Here is a 13,847-nt window from a genome sequence, read left to right on the forward strand (position 1 = left end):
ACATGCAACATTATAATTAAAAAAAAAAAAAAACCAGGAATAAAATGAAAAAATGAAAAGAGCCAAAGAATTGGCGAAAGATATTCGAATGGTTAACGTTCAGGGGCTTGGCTTTGCTTTGCATTAGGGTAATTATGATGATATGGAATAATTCAATTAGTTAGATTAATCAAATGGTTTAAATTTATTTAACATAATAAATGAGGAATTTATTGCCAGGAAAATGAATTTAAAAATGAATTTATTATGTTAAAAATAAACTCTTTATATGTACTACATATATATACACACACACACTTTGCTCCGCCCCAAATTCTCTTTCCCTTCAAGTGGAAAGAGGAAAAAAACAATTACTTCTTTTTCCCTTGAAAAAAATAAATAAAAAAAGAGAAAAACAGAAAGAAAAACAAAATTTAACATACCATTTATTCCGGATGGTTTGGTAAAATATTTGTTATGATAACAGACTGAACATGTTGGATTTTGTAAAAATCCTCTCCTCCTTCCCCAAGCCGCCTACAGAATTCAGGACGCGTCATTCCGATGATTAATTTCTTGAGGGTAGTAATATGTTGGAGCCCATCTGGAATTGCCTCCAATCCTAAGCAATGCCCAATTTGCAATCTGCAAAGACTAGGCATGGCTCCTTTCTCTACCTTCCATTCTTTTAACTTTCTCAAATAATAAAGATAGAGACATTCGAGAAATGGAAAGCCTCCCTTTGAGCAAACAAGAGATGCCGGAAAAATCCCGACAATAGCAAAAAGCATTCTCAAGCTTGGCAGCTTTTGTAATACTTTTATGTGGTCATCCTTGAGATTACCAAATCTTATCAGTGTAAGCTTGGTGAGGTCGTAAGGCACATGAGGTCTTTTGGTAACTCTGCGATACGTCCCTCTAGATGCAGCTTGTATATATTAGGACAGGTTAATACTATGTTCCATGGTATTGCTAGATCCTCCAACCAAGAGTTCACCGATAAAGACTGGAGATGCTTAAATATGATGTTTGTCCCTTTCTCCTTTTTTTCTCCTCCGTCAAATATGATGACTCCCAATTTTCTAAGGTTGGTCAGTTTAACAAAATCATCTAGATCAGATGATGCCTGAATATAAATATTGACTACCGTCTGCAAATTCACTGCCTCAGTAGCAAATAACAAACGTTTTCTCTTGCACTCTGAAATCTGGGTAAATATATATGTCTCAATTTTTCCATCTTGGAAAACACGTTTCCATTTGGAATTTTAGTCCCCCACAGGGTACGTAAATCTAAAGTCTGAAAACATACCAAATTTGCTATAGATGATGGCACCACTCGAATAACACTACCCCTTACACTTAAAAACCTTAAGTGCACTAGATTCCCAATTTCATCTGGTAACTTCGACTTTCTAACATCCATACCTTCAAACTTCAATACTCTAAGCATTGTGAAGTTCCTTAATAGTGACCGTACTAAGTTTTTAGTCACCTTTGAGTCCAAGTCCGAGAATTTTGGGACAAAGTATAACAAAGACCTAACATGTCCATAATTTTCATCTTTTCCCCGACCATATGTATCAACCATTTTGTCCAAATAGATGGCAAGTCTTCGAACTCTACCATTTGGAGTTTCCTTGGCCCCCGAAGCTATAGAATAATTGATAATATGGACAAAATTCCCCTCTTTTGCCTTTAACATGCATAAGTCTCTCATAAGATCGTGGAGATGACAAGTCTTGATCTTCTTACTCGAACCATTTTTTCCAACTTGAACCATGCACCTACCCACTAACTCCCTTAAGCACCTATATGATACATCTTCCATTACTTCAGCTGATGCTGATGATATAAAACCTTCTGCCATCCATAGTTTAGTCAATGTACTCACCGGTATTTCATAATCTTCTGGAAATTGGGCTAAGTAGAGAAAACATAGTTTTAGGTAATATGGTAAGTTATCATAACTCAATTCCAATAACCATGATACACCTTCATATCCTTCACCTATGTAATCGGGTCCAAGGTCTGTGCCTCTCCTTATATATGCATAAACATTCTTATGCATTGCATTCCACTCATCAACTGTGTCTTTTCTAGCAAGAAGTCCTGCGAGCACCGTGATGGCTAGTGGCAAACCTTTGCAATGTTGAAGCATCTCCATTCCAAGCTCTTTCTTCTGTTCATAAATTTTAGGGTCTGAAAAATAATATTAAGACCAAATGAATTAACTACATGTGCTCAATTGCACTGAAAGTCTACAAAACAAATGGTTCCACTCCATCATTCATTTACTTCAATGATTTTCACTCTAGAACTCGTAAGTTTCTGATTTTTCTTTGGGCTACAATTTTATGAGTTTTCGAATTCATCGAAGAACATCACACCCTAAATATGGGGTATAGTAAATTCTCGAATCCATTGTTTGGTAATTAAAATAATTAAAATAAAGTTTAATACAATTAAATTAAATTAGTTTCTAGAAATATAAAGATCTCAACCAATAGAAAGTATAAACATGAACTGCAGAGTTTGTTGGAGTCACAAAGAAAAAGGTAGTTGACACACTTAATTGATAAACAAGAAAAGTACAAATAAAAGGTTTGTGTGAGAACATAGATTTACCTTTTGTTTCAGACATTGCAATCTTCTCAAACAGTTCCCAGCTTTCATCATCATTCAACGACTGTGGTTCGAAGAGGAAACCATTTTTGTCAGCATACGAAGCAACTTCTTTGTTGCGAGTAGTGAGTAAAATTCGGCTCCCAGTTTCCTCATTCTTTGGAAATCCAGCTTGCAAAGAGCTCCACGCATCACTGGTCCAAATGTCATCCAGCACCACCAAACATTTCCTTTCTCTTTGCGTATTCCAAAGCCACTATGCTATTTGATCAATCTTCAATTTTGCAATTTCTTGTCTTTGCTCATTGTTAGGAGAAATGAGTTTAGTAAGAATTTCTTCCAAAACTTCCCGTGCTTGGCATTGTTGAGAGATACACACCCAAGCAAAACAATCGAAATGACGCTTAACTTCACCATGATGATAAACTTGTTTTGCAAGAGTGGTTTTACCCAACCCGCCCATCCCCCAAATAGAAACAACTCGAGGACCTTTCTCTTTGATCAAATGTGCGTAGCCAATATCTCTGTTTCAGGGGCTAACCCAACCACGTGAGGGTCGACAATATGAGTATAAGCTATCCTCCGTTCCTGTTGCCTTTGAAAAAAAGTGCCACCTCCACTCTCCGTTGTTTGGTGCAGGTTTAAACTTGGCAAAATCGAACTCAACTGTGAAATTTTGGTTGTAATTTTCTCAATGTCTGAGCCAATATGATGAAGATTAACTCCTTTTATGAAGATGCGAGTAAACCGTGTCAAAACATTTGGTTTCCTCTTGGAAGCCACTTTTAATACAAAAATTTGGATGACATCCTCAAGATCATAAGCAGAATCTCTAACACTTGCCACCCAAATGCGTATTGCTTCATTTCGTCCTTGTCTTGCGTCTGCGTCTTTCAAGTAGCCTTGCATGATTTGTAGCTGGGTTTGTCCAATCTGAATCTTATCACCCACTCCATCCAAGAATTTCAATTCCTGAATGATAGGGTTGCTGAGCATTTGAACCACTATTGAAACAACACCCTCGGCCATAGTAGCAGCTTTTCTTTTTTCTTCTGTTTTTTATTTTTGGATTGTTAAAATAATCTTACTAGTGGGGAAGTCTCAGTTCCGTTCATATAGGAAGTAGCACAAGGGCAGAAGTCAACCAAGTCTCCGCCCCACCCTGTCCCATAATTGTTGTGATATTTCCACAATCAATGCCAGCTTTGAAAAGTAGCAGAAATGCTCACCCGATGACCAAATTTTGAGGGACTCTGAGCGGCAAACACATATCACCCGTTGGATTAATCCAACGGCTTGTAGTCTTAGTAACCAAAAGTGAGACCCATATAGACTTTCCAACCCGTTTCTGTAACCCGCAAGATCCAACTCCTGTCTCTCTAATCTCTTTCCTATCATCTCCTCCATCTAATGAATATAACAGGTCACCCAGCAATTTGATCAACTGATGAAGCAAACCAATCATGCAATTAGGTGGTTGCGGTTCGTAACGCAATTTTTGCCCAAACCGCAAACCGACCGACTATTTGCGGTATGGTGATTTTTGAAACCGCAAACCGACCGCTTTTTGCGGTTTACCGCATTGCGGTAAACCGCAAAGTCTGTCGGTTACAATTAGCGGTTTAAAACCGCAAGTTCTCAAGCATTCACAAAAATATAAATTCACAACCTAAATAAATAAATACACAACCTCTCAACTTCTCAAGCATATATAAATTCACAATCTCCTCAACTTCTCAAGCATTCACAACCTAAAGAAAATTAAAGTTACAATTTCAAGCATTCCAATTAAAGTTAAACTTCTTAAGCATTCAAATTCCAAATCCTTTAAAGTTACAAACCAAAAGGAAAATGCAAAGCAAAATGAATTAAAGTTACAACTAAAAAGAAAAATATAATTCAAAGTTAATTAAAGTCACAAACTAAAAGAAAAATGCAATGCATCAATGTTACAAACTAAAGTTACAAACTCAAGTGTTGGTGGTGAGTGGATTTGAATAACATTGTTGTGTTGTTTGAGCACCAATGCTATCTACAAATAAAACAACATAGTTTAGTATATTTTATTATAATAAGATCAAATAAAACAACATAGATTAGCTATACTTTGCGGTTTGCGGTAACCGCAAGTTTTGAAAATCAAATACGTCAACCGCAACCGCAAATGCGGTTCGGTTCTTCATACCGCAAATGCGGTTCGGTTTACCGCGATCGCGGTTTCATTGCGGTAAATAGTCGGTTGGTTTTTGCGGTTTTTCGGTTTTTCGGTCTAAAATGCCACCCCTACATGCAATGCAAACAATGGCTTTGCTCGGACTGAATTTCATTGGGAGAATTCAAAGCTACTATACTAAACACCGTTGGATTAATCCAACGGGTGAGATGTGTTTGGCGCTCAGAGTCCCCCAAAATTTGGTCCTCAGGTGAGCACTTCTGGTGAAAGTAGACCTTACCGCATACAAACACTTCTTGAGACAAAGCGATAGCATTATCTCACATTGAAGCAAGTTGTAATTCTTTTTATTCTGTAGAATTATTGCATCGGTCGAAACTCTGTATTTTTTTAATAATTATTTTTTATTAAAGTGCTTTAACTTGTTGATATGTTTTTTGGTTGTTTAGAAACGAAAGGAGAAAATGTTATAAAACTCCATTGTAGGAGGGAGTGACCATACTACCAACTGCTCCACTTCCTACCCAACTCCCATTTCTCTCTCATATGGCTCTCCATTTTCTCATGTTTGGCTCTTTCCTTCTCCCTCAATATTTGTTTTGTTTTATATCATCCGTTGCCCTACACTCCCACACTACCACCACCCTGTAAATTTCTTCTTTGTGTCCCATCCTTTTCTATTTATTTGGAGAGATAATAGTTGACATGGTTTTCAATCTCGGTTTTTGTTTTTTTATTTTTATTTTAATAAGTAGCTCAATAAATGAATTAAAAATTGATACGTCTAGTCAATAAATTGTGTGGCGACCGTCAATATTGATTCATTTGCTTTTAGTTCATGGAAAAGGAAGTTAGGAGATGGAAAATCAATTGCTTTCCCATATTTTGTAAGTTCAGGCATTGAAAATGATTGCCTAGAATATGGGGAAATAAGAGGAAAATGTAATCCTCTCATTTTCCCTTTCCATGGAAAACTTTGGAAAAATGAGCCAGCATTAATAACATGTTTTTTTATGATCATTTTGTCTCCATCAACAATTTAAATTACAATATATCATTAAAAACATTCTATTTAATTTAATTTAATATATGTATAATTGAAAAATTATATGAAATTTGTTTTCTATTCATACTCAAAACAAACATGAAAAAGTAAATAAAGTGATATGTCCCGGTTACTTTCTAAGCATTATCAAACATGAAAAAATAATCTTCAATTTCTCATTCCTTGATAAATGACATGGGAAGTAATTTCCGTAAACCAACCAAACGGGATATTGTCTAATTTTTCTAAATCACAAGTATGTCATTGACTGACGGTGACATAAAGATAATAGTAAGAGATGCTAAACAAATCAACTTAAAATGCATAGATAATATAGGAGAGGTTTATGACAGCATGCAATAGAAATAGTAATATAAATTATATTTTATTATAAATCAGTAAAGGTTGTAGAAGAAGAGATTTTCTTTATCTCTTCCAGCCGAAAGCAGCCCATATAACGATAGTGTAATTATCACTTCACGTGATGGAAACTACCAAAAAACACCACTTGATAAACTTTTGACTTTATTGCATATTTGGACAATTTACAACAGACAGGTGTATAAATATATTAAAGTACTAATAATAATAATGCAATACAATTACTATTTTCACCGAGTGAGGTAACTTGGAGGAAAGAACAAAAAATGCTCGCGACAGAATGCTTTTCTTGTTGGAAATTTAATAATTATAATATTAATTAAATATTATAATATTTAAATTTATGGTTGAGTGAAAATATACAAGAGTCCGTTTTGCTCGAACAATTGCATTGTAATTGATATTATTTGTTCGCATTCAAAAGCAATTGCTTTGTTGAATGCGGTTATCAAATATAGAAGCATCTTTTGCCATCAAAAGTTGTGTCTATTGATGGATACCTGATGGGTTCTATATAAACTCATTACCTTCTTCTTCACTATATAGGAGTTTTTCCCCACCCATGATATGTTAGAGTATCAATCTTCAAGTTTCCTTCCTAAGTGTTTTGAGAGTACAAATATATAATTGGTTCGACAGAGTCTTAAATTGAAGTGCTTCAATTTAGGATTATCGATTGTTGAATCCTGGGAGACGGACGCCTATAGAACTGCGAGCACAAGGGTAGGGGCGAAATCTGTCTTTAGGACATTGCAATTCTTGCAAGCCTCAATCGCTAAAGTTGTTAGTATTTCTACTTGTGTTTGTTGATTTACATTAATTTCATGTAAATTTGTTATTGTATTTGATTATTACAATTTTGTTGAGAATTATTATTATCTTTAAATTCATATTTCATATTGTTCCGCCCACAATCTAAAGACAGAATTATTTATGGAACAATAAGAAAATATGAAAAGAATCGGAGTTCATCTTCTACAGGAAGGAAAGCTTATTTTCTATGGGAATTTTGGTGGGGCTGGTCTTCTACCAAAATGCGTGCAGTTCCCTTTGTAGAAAGGAATTGAATTCTACATTGAAGTTTAAAATGGGCCTAGTTGATATGCTTGGTGATGTATATTAAGTATACAAGGGCATAGGGACCATTGTGTCGCATCTGGAAGTAAGATTCATTCACCCACTGCATGGACGTTAACATATAATTGCACAAGACAGTAGGCATAATTTCAAATGGAGATTGTCTGATCTTTTGCAAAGATTCTGTCGGTCATCAAAAGATGTTAACCGCTCATCTGGAATTTTATGGAGGCATTGGGCTTAATATTCCAGGCATGATGTTAACTGGTTCTAATGCAAGACAGTTACTTAGTGAATAGATGCATGCATGCGAAATGGCTGTGTATGTAAAGTTTGTCGAAAAGAAAGTTCGTTTGGCCTTATTGGAAAGTTTGTGTTTGGATCTGGAAAATAAGGTCATGGTGGAAAGATGCAAACCGTTGCATATGCTAACTAAAAAAAAAAAGACAATATTTCAGTGATTTCAAATTGATATGCTTATTAGATTTGAAATCTGGAAAAACTGATGTGATGTATATGATGTCTGTATTGTATCTGTTTTGGTTCATGGATTTTGAATTCATGGATACCATGTGGAGGAAAAACAAGTTGGATTATGAGATGGACATTGTTTGGGCTTATTATAATCTACAACTTGGAAATTGCTCATTAGTTGAGGAGTCTGTCTAGTAGACAAGTAAGGTTGTAATTTTCTGGAAAATTCATTTTCTAGAAAAAAGAGATGGGCTGTTGAATTACAGAAGTTTGCCAATTTGATAATTTCAAAATTAGAAGAGATATGTTCATATGAACGTGTATAAGCCTTTGGGTTGATATTGAGATATGCAATTGGCATATTGGATTGCATATAGAAAGATTGCAAATATTTGGGTTTTCAACTTTTCCTAAAGAAGGGAAAGCATGTCAGTGTATTGTCTATATTTGACATACACAATTGACGAATACTTCCAAGAAGAGAAGTATTGTTGAAATGACCAGAAACATGGTATATTTCTATGTGGGGGTAAAGCCCTATTTTGTAGAATTAAGTTTGTAATTGTGAGGTTTCAAACTATACAATGGTTTGTATGTGTAACAAAATTACACAAATGATGAGAATCCGAAAATGTGGGGGTCTATTGCAAAATTGCACTAGACTTAATTGCAAAGTTCTTAAGGTATGAAAATTCATTGGTAGTTTAATAGCAACCACAATTGTAAGAGAATTGTGGGGGTGGCTTAACTATCTTTGTAATCTCATATTCGTGTAAGAATGGAAAAGTAATTTGCTCTTTCAAAGAGGGGGAAGTCTACTGAAGAGTTGGCAAATTACTTAGTAAGTCCCAACAAAATGCATGGAGGACTTTAAAACAAAAACAAAAACAAAAAAAAAAAAAAAACAACTCCACTCGAATGAATATAATTTCATAAGATGGAAATGTGCACACCCATTAGTTTATAGTCAACCTAGTGGATCCAATATTTAAAAGGTTGGACTAGAGAGTGAGTTGAGCATCGAGGGGAATGAGGTTAAAGCCAACATATTGAATGAATCAGCCGGGCGGAAACCTAACCCAGTTGATTGGAGATCCCATGGTCTAGGTTCAATAGGCAAACTGGTTGGGCATGATTCAAAGTTGTTAAACACACTATACCTCATTCCTATGATGGAAGAAGTGTGTTGTCTGCAGAAGTATAAAGGGTACTTATGTTTAATGATACTGATATCTTACAAATAAGAGGAATAGGGCAGACTATTCTTAATCAGCGTGTCACCTATGTGAGAGTAGAAGTGGGGTCGCTTTTATGAGAACAAGATGGCTAAGTTCTCTAAAGCTCTCATGAATCCGGGAATTGTTCAGGACCAAAATGAACACAACCGTATGAACCATAATATATTAGGATTGGAGATGTGTGATTCCTATTGTCTCGGTTTACTACTGCGGTGAACAGTTCAAGTTCATTATATCCACTGCGTCACCAAGTAAATCCGATAGGTATTCACTATGATAGGTTCAAGTCCAAAAGACACCTCTTCAGACGCATCTCTTTTCCACCAGTACTCTCAAATTTCTTCTTAAATTTTCACTCATGTGGGGGATTGTTGGAAATTTAATAATTATAATATTAATTAAATATTATAATATTTAAATTTATGGTTGAGTGAAAATATACAAGAGTCCGTTTTGCTCGAACAATTGCATTGTAATTGATATTATTTGTTCGCATTCAAAAGCAATTGCTTTGTTGAATGCGGTTATCAAATATAGAAGCATCTTTTGCCATCAAAAGTTGTGTCTATTGATGGATACCTGATGGGTTCTATATAAACTCATTACCTTCTTCTTCACTATATAGGAGTTTTTCCCCACCCATGATATGTTAGAGTATCAATCTTCAAGTTTCCTTCCTAAGTGTTTTGAGAGTACAAATATATAATTGGTTCGCCAGAGTCTTAAATTGAAGTGCTTCAATTTAGGATTATCGATTGTTGAATCCTGGGAGACGGACGCCTATAGAACTGCGAGCACAAGGGTAGGGGCGAAATCTGTCTTTAGGACATTGCAATTCTTGCAAGCCTCAATCGCTAAAGTTGTTAGTATTTCTACTTGTGTTTGTTGATTTACATTAATTTCATGTAAATTTGTTATTGTATTTGATTATTACAATTTTGTTGAGAATTATTATTATCTTTAAATTCATATTTCATATTGTTCCGCCCACATTTCTTTTAGTCAAAAAGTGGTAGCATGCTGTTGCCTTTTAATGAACGAAATTCTGTGGTGGTGCTGGTGTAGCCAGTCATCCAAGGACTGATATTGCACTTTAAAAGTCAAGTACTGGGATTGAATGACCTGAAGACCTGCTCAACCCCTTCTCAATAACGCCTGCACCGGAGTGTGTTCTAACCCGATGGAGATCGTGTTTCGCGTGTTCTGTTTGAAATGGGAGTCGTCTCGACAGCTTTTTTGTGTAAAAAAGATATATATGATTAAGACTAGGTTAAAGTAATAACTAAAGCATGTGATGATGTGTTTTTGGCAGTGTGTATTTCAACACGGCATGATCCACATAGACACCTTTGCTGAGCAAATAATGGCATGTTACTTTTCTTCTAGTCAGAAAGTGGTGGCATGCTTTTGCCTTTTAATTAATTCACACGCCAGACATAATAACAATATCATAATGCATGTAGTTGCGTTTTCTCGGGAACAAATGCAGCAAGGCCTTCGAAGAATTTTCAGCAAGGCATGTCGTGCTTGCAGTGAATTCAAGTAGCCGATGGCCCGAGGTGTTGTTGAGGGCCAACATATCCGAGCCCCCTGGTACTTTTCTATGTGGATTTGAAGCTCAATATCGTAGCCCAGCAAAGATTGAAGTTGTGGAAGCAAACTTATTTTGGGTTTCTTCTTCTTATTATTATTTTTTGAATTCTTCAGATATTACAACTACTATATCCTAATTATATACTCACTTACTTTTAAATTTGTACTGAAAACTCAAATTTAAAATAAGTTGCTATGTGAAATAGAGTTGTCCTAGTATTATTAACTAAATAGAGTTGTCCTACTATTAGTAACTAAATATAATGGTTGGCAAACTGCTACCTTTAGCTAACGAGCTACCTGGTACTTCAATAGTAGGGGTTCAAAACCCGTTGGAAGCACTTTGTGGTTAGGGGCAAGCCAAACCCCGAACGATGATTAATCTCACCATTTGGGTGTGAAGATACCTCTTGGTATTTACCAAAAATAAGGGAATTCTAGCAACATTCTCTCTAACCTTCTCTTTTAGACCTTCTCCCTTCTCCTTATGATATGTGTCACTTTCTCTACACTTAAAACAATATTATTAATACATTAGACAATATATCTTTTGTTTCCCAAATTTACCTTTATTAAGAGTTGTTGTCCTCCGCCTGTACAAAAGAACCCAAATAAATTCTGAGTGCCGCTGCCCAATCTTCGTCCCCAATGAGACTTTCAAGTTTTACCACATCCCATACCCCCAAACCAGTTAAAAGATCAGAAACAGTTGCATATGGTTGCACTTTAGTGGTGAATAATGGCTTAAAAGTGGATGATTTTGAAAATCCATCGATCTTGTAATATCCTTACCGCGATGCCATTGCCGATTCGTCGTACCATGCCTTTCTCAATAACTTGTCTCCCCACATAATAGATTTCCAAATTAAAAAAAGAAGACTTGCCAATAACAGCATTCATAAACTCACCGTGCGAAAAATACTTTGCCTTGAAAATTCTTTCCACCAAGTACAAGCCATTGTTAGTCTTGGCTTGGGCTCGTGGCATCATCTTAAAATCCTCCACTGCCTGTCTTCTTCTCTTATATTTTACATTTTCCATTTGAGAGTTGGAAATTGGAACTAATAAGAGCCAAAGAAGTCAAATTCATGAATAAGCCTCATACAAACTACAGGAATGCATAAGTTGTATAATTTATATATTTCGTAATCACTCTGTATATGTATTTGATTTGTATAAATACCGAGTTACTACAAAAAAAATTGTCATTTACGACAAATTTTTTCCGAGGGGGCCCAAATGTCGTAGGAAAATGTGCTTTTTCAGACTAAAAAACGTTGACCGTCGGAAATATGTCACCATGATTCATTTTATTTCCGACTGTGAAATTACTCTCGGAAAAAGTCTCAAAGTATGTCGGAAATACACATTTTTTTGGCGGGAAGCTTTGGCGCTTGTTGTATTACCGACAAAAGCCATTGTTGTTGGAAATGTCATGGTTATTTCCGAGGTGTTGAGTATGCCCTCGGAAATAGTCAATTATTTCTGACGAAAATTAGTAGTTCTCAGTAATAGTCAACTATTTTCGAGGGCATTTTGGCGTTGTCGGAATTTGCTTGTATATTTCCGACTAGCTACTTTCTGTGTCGGAAGTAGTTGTCCATTTGCGAGGGTATTTTGGTGTTATTAGTATTGCTTGTATATTTCTGACAAACTTCTTTCTTTGTCGAAAGTAGTCATCTATTTCCAAGGGCATTTTGGCGTCGTTGGAATTGCTTGTATATTTTTGACGAGCTAATTTCATCCTCAAAAAAAATTTGTTACTTAATTACCTATGTATTAATACAATAATAAAGTATCAATAAAATATATGAAATTTTGTTATTGCTTTATATTTTTATAATTCAAAATTATATTTGTAGAGCTTTACTGTGAAGAGAATGTCACAAGGAGTTCATATGAATTTTTCTAATTATTTATTTATTTATTGTGAATTTTAGAAGTTAAATTATATAAAAATAAAATGAAATAGTTGAAGATTGACATGTGTTAGCTTCTTAAAGCCACTTCATCAGCGTTTCATAAATGTGGCCCTATCAGATAGCAACACATGTCCTTTTCTTGTTATTTATTGTTTTTATCTTTAACAAATTCATAAGAAATTAAATACAAATAAGAAAAATATACCAAAAATTGCTACAAACTCCATATGACGTAACATTTGATCATGTAGATCTAAAATCATAATTCTACATATTTGAACTAATGGAAATCATTGAATCAAAGAAACAAGAGTGTATGTGAGAATGTTTTGATTTGTCTATGAACAAAGTTGAGTTTTTATCATTGTGCTTGTATTTTTATAATTCAGAATTAGAATTTATTTTAGAGCAGTCCAGTAGGACCCAAATTGGGGAAAGGCCTGGCGAGCTTGAGATGGCTCCAGCAAGAGAAGCACTGGTTTAGTTGGGTCCCACCAGCCGGGCCCAAGGGCAACTTCCTCCCGGCTTCGAGTCTTGTGACATCGCAGCGTCGACGGTAAAGCAAATTTTTTTGTTGGCGCGTGAATTACACGCGCCAACGGTAAAAAAATTTGATTTCTGCGTCCGACGGCGAATCCAATGGTAAAGTACCACGTGTCGCAACAGGACGCTTGATCGTTTTTCCAAAAATCCGACGGTCCTCGTTTTTAGCTAAAAAATTAGAAAAATTCTGAATTTTTTTAAAAAAAATACCAAAAAATTATGTATTTTTTCCCTACAAATACCTAACCATTTTATTCATTTTCCACACCAAATCTTCATAAAAACTCATCTCCTTCCAATATTTTTCACTTTCCACACCAAATTTTCTACTATAAAATTTCATTTGTGCAAAAATACAAATGTCATCTTCCATCGAAGTCGGAGGGTCGTCGATAAATGTTCGAAGAGGTCAAAATCTTGGCAACGAGGTAAAAAAAAAAAAAAAAAATTCGTTTTATTCAATTTAATGTCTTTATATATATTTCTTGCATTTCCAATTTTTTTTTAATAGATTAGTCAAGGCAAAACAAAAAAGAGGAAAACCATTACACATGGCTCCTCTAGTGAACAATGCCCCAAGTGCGTTCCGTGTCGAAATAATGGCATTATTATGTCCTTCGAAGGAAAATACTCCCCCACGTCGTGATCCGGTGGAACCGCCTCCGCCAATGATGGAGTTGTCCTTGTATTCCATTGTGTCGGACTATGAGGACCAAGAATATTTCAATTGTATGATGAGTGAGTAGGTATTTCAATTGTATGATGAGTGAGATGTGAATTTTATAATAAATATGGAGG

General features: G+C 35.3%; 1 pseudogene across 1 annotated transcript; it reads right to left on the reverse strand.

The window, feature by feature from the left end:
- Nucleotides 1-712: 712 nt before the first annotated feature.
- Nucleotides 713-3,747, reverse strand: LOC103343470 (putative disease resistance protein At1g50180; annotated as a pseudogene). Its single transcript, XR_016127267.1, has 2 exons — nucleotides 2,607-3,747; nucleotides 713-2,180 (listed from the first exon to the last, which is right to left on the reverse strand). The product of XR_016127267.1 is annotated as a putative disease resistance protein At1g50180 (transcript).
- Between the last annotated feature and the right edge of the window lie 10,100 nt (nucleotides 3,748-13,847).

The sequence above is a fragment of the Prunus mume genome, linkage group LG5 (genome assembly GCF_029339155.1).
Source record: "Prunus mume cultivar Tortuosa linkage group LG5, ASM2933915v1, whole genome shotgun sequence".
NCBI classification, from domain to species: Eukaryota; Viridiplantae; Streptophyta; class Magnoliopsida; order Rosales; family Rosaceae; genus Prunus; species Prunus mume.